Raw genomic sequence first — 12,510 nt, 5'->3', positions numbered from 1 at the left:
TGAGCAGCACCCTGTACCTCCCCCCTCCTGGGTGCCTCCCCCCCAGATCGTATGTGGCCATTTTTGATTTTTCTTTTAGTTTAGTTAGTTAAGTTTCTATTTGATAGTTCGTTTAATTAGGTAATGTAGGTTTTTCATAGTTAGTGTACTTAGTTAATATAGTTTAAAATTGCTTGTCTATTGTGCTCTCATGTGACGGTGTGGTGCTTTGTGGCTTTTGAAAGCATCCACTGTCTGTTCCAGCTGGGCCCTTCAAGCTTGTCTTGTGTATGTGTTTGCATCTTGGGGTCCTTGACTCACATATGCCACTCCTGCTTCCCTTGTTTGTTTGTTTGTTTGTTTATTTATTTGGTATTGCACGCCAAACCCATTAGGTAGCCAGGCGCAGTAGAGGTCAAGACAACTTAAAATTGGTTACATAATGTGTACAATGAAGCATATAATATGCAAAACAATTTGAAGATAGGCTGCCAGGATAGTTACAGTGGCATTGTGAAGGAAGCAGGTTAAGAGACATGCAGCAGAGACAGTAGTGTAAGGTACCGGGAAGGTAAGCTAGCAGTCATTCGTTCGTAGCCATTTAATTTCATTGAGTCTAAATTTAGGATATGGTTGTTCCTTTCTGAGGTCATGCGGTAGTGCATTCCAAGTTTGTGCTGCAATAACTGGGAAGCTAGATCCTCCAGCTGTGACACGTTTAAATCTAGGTGTTTCCAGGGTATGGGCATTGGCTGTTCTCGTTGGGCGTGTGGACGATCTTCTATTTATCTTGTCAACAAGGTAGGGTGGGGCCAAGTTGTTTAAGCATTTCGAGGTAAGGGAGGCTGTTTTTAGAAGTATCCTGTCAGATATGTTTAGCCAACGAACCTCTCTTCTTGCATTAGAAATGTGTTCTCTCCTGGGGATATTTAGGGCTGCTCTTAGGGCGTTATTTTTCATTCTTTGTATTTTGTCAATGATATTTTTGTTGGCGCCTGAGTAGAGAGCATTACAGTAGTATAATCTCGACATTACAAGGGCATTGGCGAAGGTGATGCAACTCGAGGTGGAGAGAAATGGTCTGCAGGCTCGGATAAGCTTACAGGTATAAGCTATAGAGGATGCGAGTGAGTTGACTTGATCACCTTGATGAGATTGTTGTCGATATTGAAGGCGGTATAGTTAGGGCTGAGTTTTTTTATGTTCGTTTCAGAGCCTAGGATTAGTATCTCAGTTTTATCGTCATTCAGGCAGAGGCCATGAGATGCCATCCATGCCTGAATGAGGAGGTATACTCTAAGTCTGTGTCCTCCAGAAAGTTGCCCGAAAGGGGAATGAGGATCTGGGTATCATCTGCATAATTTGTGTAAGTGATACCCAGTCTGTCCAATTTGTCGAACAAAGGCTTAGTAAAGATTTTATACATAGTGGGTGAGACACAGGATCCTTGGGGTACTCCCCAGGAAATTTGAGTATGGTCAGCAGCCGTTAGTGGGGAAAAGACTCGCATTGTCCTGTTGGCCAGGAAGGATTGGACGCAGGCTATGGCTTCCCTTGAGAAGTGAAGAAAAAGTGGCAGAAAAGGCCAGCAGGATACAGCGCATAGAACGGTAACTTATGTGGCTGTGATAGGGCTGCGGCTGAGAGCTTGAGTAGGAGCCTGCCAAATTCCCACTGGAAATTGGAATTAGAGAAAGAAAGGGTTTGCTCTCAAACTGCGCACACACATAGAATAATAAACAATTGCAAATTAAATGAGTGGTTTTAATCAGAATTGGTGCAGCCTGACACGTGTTTCGAGCTTCCCGCTCTTCTACTGAGGCTTAATCTTGGCTAGTGTGTATTTTGAATACAAAGGTAGAAGTTGAGTAACTGGCTCCAGTTCCCCACATAGCAGTGAAAGTACTGCAAGATAATAATTTACTGAAAATTCATTCGTGCAACTGCAAAATAATGGGAGCCCACGCCTAACTTTGTCAGATTACTCAACTTCTACCTTTGTATTCAAAATACACACTTCCCTTGAGAAGTGCGCCACCGACCTAAGATGGTTACATAAAACTGCATGATCCACTAGGTCGAGCGCTGCAGAGAGGTCCAGGAGAAGTAGCATAGCTTCTCCATGGGCTCGCAAAGATGGTTCCGTCTAACAGCCTATTACACAAGGGCTTTGGACTGTCATATCTGTGGCATGTCTGCTGCTGTCGAACTTGTGTTAACACCCCTAGTGGGGATGATAGGCGTGTTATTGACCACTGTTCTTCTTTCGCTAGATGGGGGGTTTCATGATTCATGTGTACATTAATTAATATGCATTGTGTAGTATGTTTCTTATCTTTACTGTACATGTGTTTGTTGCAATTCATGCCGTAGATAGTGTGTTCCACACTTTGCCTGTGAAAGATGGACTGATGGTGTGATTTCCGATGTACATCTCTGACATGGTCCAGTCATGAAATGCCTGAAGAGACACACACAGATTAATTTAAAGCATTAATCATGTGTTTCATGCCCTTTCTGCAGGGGGATGAGCCTCCAGACCACCTTTGCCAGCAGACATGGGCCATTGGACGTCTGCAAGCTGGACACGGTTGATGGTGCCAACATGCGCATGTGTGCGCAAGCAGAGGCACAGGGATTGCGCTCATACATCTGAAAACAGCTGACGTGTTTCAAGGGACTCCCGGCAAGGTGAGCAGCACAGGGGGGCCACTACACAGCAAACATTCCACCTGGCCAGTTGCACATGCATGCTTATTAGCAGCACTGACAGTGAGCTTGGACAAATATTGGTGTTGAAGCGCACAATACAGCTGAGATGTGTTGGTGGACTAATGGCTAGTTGATGTGAAAGTTGTCTGGGGCACCTGCAGGGGCAGTGGCACATACCCTATGGCCCACCATGGTCTATTGAGGCACTTGTATTAGCCATGTAGCGTTGCGAGACATGGAAAGAAGCAGCTCACAGGGACAGACAGCAAGGGACAGACTTGTGTGCAGTGCATTTCATTTCCATGTCGAATTTGACACATGCACTACCTACTTTATTTCGGTCATGGTGGAACACGACTTGTTCTGAAGTCATACCTTGCTATATGCGTCTGGATGCTTACCCAGGGAACATTACATGTTGTGTAAATCGTGACACATTGGTCTTCCATTTGCCGCACATTCAACGGCGCCTGACTTACTGCATTGACTGTGTATGAACCATCACAGGGGTAATGTTACATATGGGTACGAAGCATCCACACCAGATTGTTTGTTTGTAGAGTAGTTTGTTAGTTTGGGGCATATATGGTGGTGTGTTTGTGTGTTATGGGCACACACAGATTAGTAACTGTGGCTCTCTTTGCAGCATTGAACTGCTCCTGTTACCGGACCTGAGAGTGCGCAGACAGGAGGCCAGCACTCACCCCAGAGATAAGTTTCTATTTGTCTTCCATTTGAGTAATTTATTGCTATGTGCATGATGATCAAGTTTGGTGTACTTGTGTATGTGTTAATGTGAGTAGTACAGTTTTGTGCATTTCCTAGTTTCCCGTGTCAATCCTACTCCCCTCTCCTGCCCCGCATTCCGGTTATCCAGTACAGAAATGCCTGTCCCGACTGCATATCCCTGACCCTCCTTCGCCACCAGGGTCTCAGAGGCCTGTGTGAGTTTGACCTTGCAGGCACCCAGACCACGGTGGGGGTTGTTGGTTCGTGCCACTCCTGCACCTGTACACGGGAGCTGTGACAGTACACATCACTTTGTGGTGCATCATTCTGTGTTATGTACCACACATGGAACACATCCTGTTGTGACATTGTTTTACTGTGCTACCTTGGTTGTTACGTCATTGTGGTAGTACTTGGGCTATGTGACGTACTGCTACTTCAAGTCATCTACTGGAGGCTATTCTGTTTTGTTTTGCTGCCTGCAGGCTTTTTGCTTGGCTTCTGTGTTGGCCTGCTTTGAGTTCTCTTTGATGTGGTGTTTTTGCATGTCAAGGTGGCCTATGAGGGTGCTGGATGCTTTTTGCACACAAGGTGGGAGATGGTGACAAAGTGGAAGGGTGATCCTGTGGCCAGGTGAAAATCAAGGATGAAGGCTACATAACCCAGGGGCAGTTGTTCAGTGGGTCATGGTGATTTGTGAGGGAGGGGGGGGGTGTTTTGTTGTTGACAGTTGCCTTGCCCTACAGTGTGATGCACACCCTGACATTGTAATTGCAGTATCCTATGTACATGATGTATTCTGCTGATCAATGCCTGTTCATGTGTTGTGTTTACCTTTCAGGTGTGAGGGAATAGTTGTGGCTTGACATGCTGGGGTGTACACATGGTGAATGTTCACATGTGATGTGTAGCGGAAACTGATGGTCACTTTATTGCACATGCATATATTGAGTGCATGTCCCTACTGACCCACACACTCGCACTATGATCCAGTACATGTACAACCACCCTTCCATGTCCACATGTACACTCTGTTTGCCTTCTGGTGCCCATTGTGTCCCTGCAGCACATGATCTATGACCAATTGTGGATCCTGTACATGCGTAATTTGCTTTCTGTTGTAGTTTGTCGCTTAGATGTACAACTACAACTGTTGGAATGCATTTGGGTATGACTTCTTTTGGGTGGGAGGTTGTTGGTCAGTCATTTCATCTGATTCCATGTCAGGCATCATTGTGTGATGCCACTTTACATTTTTCACATGTCAATGTGTACCTTATTGGTACTGTGTTGCTGTATAGCTATTGCTTGCCATGTCATGTTGTGGTTTGGGAGGGTTTGGGTGACATACCAGTGATAGTCATGGCTTGTTTTGCAGGTCTGTGTGATTCAAACCTTGCATGTGAGCCTTTTGGTCACACAGGATTGCTTGTGTTTAAGTAGCTAGGGATGCACACAATGTGGCACTTCCATGGCAACAGTCTCATGGTGGTAAGGTTGTGACAGTTGACTGTCTCTTTGTCATCATCAATTGTCACCTGGTATGTGCCAGGCGTGTGTGCACTCCGCAGGGGTGGGAGTTTAGGTGAAAAATGTGGCCACAAGCTGGGTCCGGGCTTCCTCGCCACGTGCTCTGTCCCCTCCCATGGGCAGCGCCTGTGCCTGTGGTTGGGGATGTGGGGGCACCACCATGTCCACCGGTACGCCCTGCCGTGTTGCAACATTGTGCAGGACACATGCTGCCACAATGATCCTGCACACTACTGGGGGTGCATAGAGTAGCTGGCCACCCGAGTGGTCAAGGGAGCGGAAGCGTGACTTGAGCACTCCGAATGTGCACTCCACTATGGCCCTGGTTGCAATATGGCCAGCGTTGTATCTTACCTGGGGTGGTGTGGTGGGGTTCCGGATTGGCGTCATCATGTGGTTGCTCAGAGGGTAGGCACTGTCCCCTGGAGAGGTGATGATGGTTGTGATTATTGGGGTTTGTGTATTTGTGTGTGTGTGTGACATGCATGCATGTGCACAGGCATTTGTACTCACCTAGGAGCCATGTGTCGCCATGCTGCCCAGCTTCCAGGGCCTGGCTCAGGGCGGACATTCTATATATGAAACTGTCATGGGTGGAGCCAGGGTAGTTTGCATAGACAGAGGTGATGATTGCCTTTGCATCACATACCACCTGCACGCTGATGGAATGCCAGTGCTTGCGGTTTCGGTAGATGTGCTCAGTGGCCCTAAGTGGACGTCGGGCCACATGGGTGCAATCTATGGCACCAAGCACTTTGGGGAAGTGTGCCACCCTGTAAAATCCTGGACAACGGCCTGCCTTTCTGCGGGTGTTCTGGGCATGTATATGTGCCTGCGGACTGAGGGGCGCGCTGTCATGATTGCCAAGAACTGGTGTAGGCAGCGTGAATGCGTGGCCTGTGAGACCCCCCCCACTATGGCAGTAGTCCGCTGAAATGACCCAGTGGCCAAAAAATGCAGGACATTGAGCACCTTCTCCAAGGGGCTCAATGCTTGGGAGCAGAGGGTGGGTGGATGTAAGGTCATCTTCCCACTCCCTGACCAGGTCTAGGATTATACCAGGTGGAAACCTATACCTGCCATAGACCTGGTCATCAGGCATCCCAAAAAGGCTTGTCCGGGGTGAAAAAATGCGTGTCCTGGGTATTCTCCTCCTCCTGCGGTTTCCCACAATCAGTGCTGCGGCAAATGGGGCATTCATCGTAGCGGTATATACGTGTTTGTTGTTTGCGCACCCTTTTATACTGTGCGCGGGGACGCTTCTGCCTGCCTTCCTGTGGCGGAGGCGTTGACGCCTATGCGCGTCTTTTGCCGTGCGCAGGTTTCCTGTATTCAAATCCTTGAATACGGGTTGTTCGCGTGCGTGTGGGCGTTCCGTGTAGTTCCCTGCAGTACTTCCCCAGTTACGCCTTCTTTTTCACGTGTTATTCCCCATTCCGCGTGTTACGCCCACTGTTCCGCCCACTTTTGTTGTGTGTGCCACGCTATGTGCGCTTTCGCTGTGCGCGTAGCGCACGCCGTTTGATGACTTGTGCGCCCACGTGCGCCTCGCACGGATTTGGCGCACAACCAGTGGTATATGCGCGCAGCGCCTTCCTTGAATCGCACGCGTGCGTGTGCGCTTGTTTTCTCACGCTTGGGCCACCTTGCGCCTGCTTGCGCTGGGATTTTTGGCACAGGTTTGTTCCATAAATCGTCCCCTAAATGTTTTGGACTATTTACTGTATTATGATTGTGTTGCAATGCAAGTTACAGCCAGTCCAGCCATTTGCTTCTGTGTCATGACATGTTTTACTGAGTATCTATGATAAACCAAGCATTGTAAATGTGCTATAAAGTTTAAAAAAATACAATTGGCTTTTAGCCAAAAGATTAAAGCTGGATGTTATTGCCTAACGTGCATACATTACAATGCAGGTAGAAACAGTCACTAAAAACTGAACTAAAAACATCATCAGCAAACATTAATATTTTGATATTTTCTCCTCCCAATTTCGGTGCATCAGTATTGTCAACTGAGAGATCATGGAGGAGCCCATTAAGAAAAGTGAAAACCAAAAATGGCCTTGTGCACTCACCCCAAATCCCTAGTTGACTGAGGCAATATTGTTAGAATAAAGTTGAATTATTCACTTTCATCAATGAGTATGGAATAGTCTTCCTTTGAAGAGCACTTTATAATTCAACCGGATGTATACGGTTTGACCGCGGCACAATTGTGCGTGGCCAAATTGACCGTGCTCAATTCGGCCACAAAGCCAATTTTGCTGCAGCCAAATCCACACAATCTAAAACCCCCATGCTCACCCCCATATACCCACCCACCACCTACTTACCTTTTCGGCGCCCACTCATCTAACCCTGCGGCGTCAGATCCGTCCCTCCTACACGGGTCGGTTCTGATGCCACTGGGTCCGCTTTATTTTGTTGAAAAAATGTTTTCTTTCCTCCCGTCTCCCACCTCCAAACCTCCAGGAGCGGGGGTCACCCCTGCTACCCCCAAAGGCCATCACTACCAAACATGGGAAACGGGGAACACCCCTACAATCGCGGCTCCCCATGTTGGGTAGTGATTACCCAAAGTGATCATTTCCAAACGATCAAATGGTACTGGCCAAATTCGGCCAGATTTACCCTACGGTCAATTGGAAACAATCAGTTTGGGTACTACCATTATAACCATTGGGATTCCATTCAATGCCGCTTTAAGATCGATAAAATACTATATAAGTTGTATTAATAGAGTTAACCTGAACACTTGATCGATTGTACTGACCACCTTTGTGAAACCTGCCTGCAGACAACTAATCAGTGGGTTTCAATAATCTAGTTGAGTTAAAAGCATTTTAACAAATATTTTCCTCATGGAGTCCATTAATAAGATCGGAAAATAGATTTACAGGGCATCATGCACATATTTCTTATTAATAGGAACAGTCTCTGTGGTATTCCATGACTGTGGCACTTTTCCTAGTTTGCCAGTTGCATTAAGTAAAAGATAATGATATGCGATCCAAATATTATGTTCTAACTTATACAAATCCACAGTGATCTTGTCTGGGCCACATGTTTTGGCCTCCGATGGACTGGATAGTGCTGCAAATACTTCTTTGATTGTAAATTTAAGAGGATTGCATATATCTTGATTATCAAAATGTCATTGGATAGTGTGAGAAACTTGATGGCTTCCTCATATTTACTCCCCCAAGATCCATTGCTCAGGTGGCCAGGGAAGTGCCATTGCTTTTGGATCCTGACCCTGGGGACGGACAAGCAAGGGAGGATCACCTGGGTGGGGGGTGGGTCCTTGGGGAGTGAGAAGAGGATGCCTAAGAGCAAGACATGGTACCCCCCTTTTCCAATTGTGTCTTAACTTACAGCTTTTGTAGGATATTGTTGTCCATATCCTACCCTTGAAATCCAACCAAGTACTGAGAAGAGGAAGACAACCCCCAGAGTAATGCAGATTACACATAGAAAACACCACTGGGACGAAGAAGAGGGGTCCTGAAGACTGCAGGTCAGGCATGTCCCAATAATTGGTGTAATTGGAGTCAGGCAGAGAAGGCCAAGGGCTTACACCTGAAACCCCTTGACAGGGCCCAGGTGTATAAAAGGTGGAGCACACAACAGAGAGTCAGTCAGCTGCTAGGAGAGCAACAGGGAGGCTGCATGGCTGATTCCAACGGAGGATCCCTTTTTGTGTGGAGGCAGCTGTGTTGGGACTGGGAAAAGAGCCAGGACGCCAGCAGAGATCCCAGGATACTTGTGGGGCCCAAGGCAAGTGGGCCATATTGTGGTCACAGGTGTGGGAACCTTCAGCACAGTGAGCTAAAGAGAAAGGAGAAGAAAGGTCAGCACAACCTCAGAGATGCTGGAGGAAGACACACTGCAGCAGAGTGCCTTTGTGTGGTGAGGGAGCCGTGTCTCCAGGAAGCTGGAGAGTGGGGGAGAAGCGAGCCTTGGAAGTAGACAGTCCCTCTTCGGAGACCGACAAATATGCACGTTCCCCTGACAGTCTAGGGGTGTCTGCAGGGCAGACAGCAGCAAGGAAGCGGGAAAGACGAACGCTGCTACCAGTGAGTTTCTAAGTGTGAGAGAAACCTGGTGCGCGTGTGAAAGGAACTAATACAGAGTAGCAGAGTGTTCACGTACAGACAGCACGTTTTTGAAAGCCTCTGAACATGTGGAAGAAGTGAATAAGAATCCAGAGGGGATCCAGTGAAAAGTGAGCAAAGTAAAACGTTAGCAAAACCCTGAATGGGCAATAGTGACAAGAAGAAGTGAAAGTTGGCAACTGAAGGCCTACAGGGGGTTAAGAAGATAACCCTGTGACTGATGAACTGGCGGATACTTGTTAATTTGCCAAGAAGGCAGGAAGCTTGGGGACGGGAACCTCTGAGCACCTTTGAGAATATTGTTTGGTATCACAGTGCTTGAAGCTTGGTGAAGGGAAACCCTTAAACTCCCCTGGGAACATTGTTCTGTTCTACAGCAATTGAAACTTGGGGAAGGGAATCCCTGAGCTCATTTTTTAAGATTGCTGTTTTATGTCTGGGGAAGGGAACCCCCGAGCTTCTGTAGAATATTGTTCATGACCTGATACTTCAAGAAGGAACATTTGAAAAGTTGAAATTGAGAAAGACCTGTATCCTGAACTTTCAAAGGAGGGCTAGAGATAGCTCCAGACTTTATGTTGGATACTATTTTTGTTAGAACATTCCTACACAATATTTACATATTAGACGTGAGGGCAAGCATAGGTTTTGACAGAGACAGACTTTTGCTTTGGACTTTCGTACTTGGACATTAATTTGTTTATTTAGTTTGGGTAATCCCCACCGTGGCTATAGGGCAAGATAGGAGTTACACCATCCTGACAATTTAAATGAAGGTTTTGAATACTATACTTCTGTTGGATTTGCCAATGTCTTGATACCATGCTTATGTCACAATAGTAATATCATTATTTGAGAGAATTAAGTTAAATCTGTCCTACGTGTAAAGGGTTGAGAAATAATTGTACCACACATCTGTAATTGCTGATTCAAAGGGACTCTCTTCCTTACGATCTCCTAAATGAACGGTTTGCCAAAAAAGACATCTGATTTTAAGAAGCAGACATCAACGCTTTCCACCTTTCTACACCTTTTGTTTCCTTCTTTGGTTCAATAAGAACTTTATATTCTCCTCTAACTGATGAAATGTCAGCATGTCCGGAACTACTCACCTATTTGTAATGCATAATATGATTCAATGTATTCCTTCTTGCGATTATTATAGAACCGGGTGACCTTTTTCAATTGAAGAACAGACACCTATTTCATGGGTTTGCTCAATTAAGTGCCAAGTAACCCAACCTTAACATTGTTATGATCCATCAACCTCCAACAACCCCAAAAATATTTAAAACATAAACAGAATAACACTAATGTTTGAGGGACAATCGTATTAAATGTAATCGTCCCATTTGAAGACTCTGCAACCATTTTCACTGCATAATGTTGTACTTGTTGTCCCAGTGTTCACCAAATCTCTTTCAACTTCGTTCTGGACTTATTTTATAGTAATAGAGACAGGGCAGTCATCATTTTCATGTCTACTATATTCTTTTACTTTCGGAACTTTCTTTGAATATTGTATATTTGCTAGAATATAATCGACTGCTTCAAAGACCTTTGTGATATTTAGTGAAGGTTGGAATATCTCTAACAATTCTTCCATTTCAGTCTCTGACCCCAATTCTGAAAAGGATCTGTGGGTTCTGCAACGAATATTTGTGCTGTTGTTTCATCTTATCTGCAGAAAACGTAGTGATATCCATGTTAAAAAATCCTCTTCTAAAAATGTATTAATCTTGTTGAGATATCAAATAAGTTATCAAGTATCTTTATTTATTTATTTTTGTATTTATAGCAGCGCACAAAGCTCTCAGGCATCTAGGTTCTAGCTACAGTAAGTGCAAAGTGACATTTTACAAGGTGCATGACCACGGTGCACAACATGCAGGTTGATAATGAAATGCATAATCTAGCAGAGCCACACCTGATGGTGCGGGGGGCTACATCAGGTGTACACATATGCAAGGACAAAATTAAAATAGGTGTACAATCTGGCATAGCCAGTCCTCGTGGTACGGTGCTACATCAGGTGTACAGATACGCATGGACAAAATAAAAGTAGGTGCACAGTTTGTCAAAAACCCACGGCCCGCGATGCAGGGGGCAACATCAGGTATGCAGATATGAAAAGACAAAATTAAAGTAGGTGCACCATCTGGCAGAGCTATGCCTCTCGGTGCAGGGGGCAACATAAGGTGAACGGATACGCAGGAACAAAATAAAAGTAGGTGCACAATCTGGCAAAGCCATGCCTCATGGTGCGGGGGATACATCAGGTGTGCAGGTACACAGGACAAAATTAAAGTAGGTTCACAATCTAGCAAGGCCATGCGGGGGCTACCTTAGGTGTACAATAGTTGTGGTAGGTGGGTTACAGACATACTACAGTAGAGGTGCAGCACGAAGCCGAACTGTTGTAATTAGGTGGGTTGCGGGAGGAAGCACATGCAGCACGAGGCTAAACAGTCATAGTTAGTCGATTGAGCGCGTAAAGTGATGTTGGTGCACAAGCAGGGGTTTGCTGCTGTGGCTTACCTTCACGGCTGGCAAAGGTGCATGGAAACCTGCAGGAGGGAGATTGTGGCAACAAAGTCAAAATCAGAGCGGGGCAATGTAGAAGCTTGGATGCATCTTTGAGAGGTTGCAACATTCGGCGCAAGGAATTCTGTATGGCAAGATGTGCCAAGCTGCCAGTAAAAGCGAGAGAACGGGGCAAGCCAGGAATTTAAGAGGACAGTTTTTTCTTTTTTTCTATTTTTATTGTGATATAGCCAAAAAGAGAAAGAAAAATATTGACTTATTACACACAATACCTAACATAAATTTGAAAGAGGAAAGAAATACATAAAAACATAAACCTAAATAAGAAATGAGTAACAAATCCATAATATATTCATCATGGCCATACATCAATTACAATAAACCCATTTCCTCATGAAAGCAGAAAAGAAAAAGGAAATAATACTATACAGACATAACATTCATAAAAAATAAACAGGCATTTCTGAATCTGGTAATTACTCCTTCCACCAAGTTTAAAAGATTAAGATTTTTTACAACCTCATTTATAAAAAATACTTCATTAACTGACACAATTCTTTCCCAAAACTCTTCAGAATCCAACCGTTCTCCCCTATGAACAAATCTTTGCAGTGTCCCCCACCTCAATTCCTTTGTCCTGGGGCATTTCAATAAAAGATGTTTAACTGTGTGTTTGGTGTTCAAATCACATTTCTTGCATATATTATTCGGGTGGATACTTGGATCTCTTATATGCAAGATCTCTTATATGCAAGATTTCCTGGGATGGCTGGATATTTAGTTTAAAATGTAACAAATTAGCCCTGGTCCTAGGATTTGAAAATGTTTTCCCAAATAGGTGGGAACATAAGCTCTCGGTTTGTCATAAATCGAGAAGTTCGAAGACATGCTTACCATT

This window comes from Ambystoma mexicanum, chromosome 3q (genome assembly GCF_040938575.1).
Source record: "Ambystoma mexicanum isolate Mex_15411 chromosome 3q, UKY_AmexF1_1, whole genome shotgun sequence".
In the NCBI taxonomy this organism is placed as follows: Eukaryota; Metazoa; Chordata; class Amphibia; order Caudata; family Ambystomatidae; genus Ambystoma; species Ambystoma mexicanum.
The sequence above is the reverse complement of the archived record's forward strand: the minus strand, read 5'-3'. Positions refer to the sequence as shown.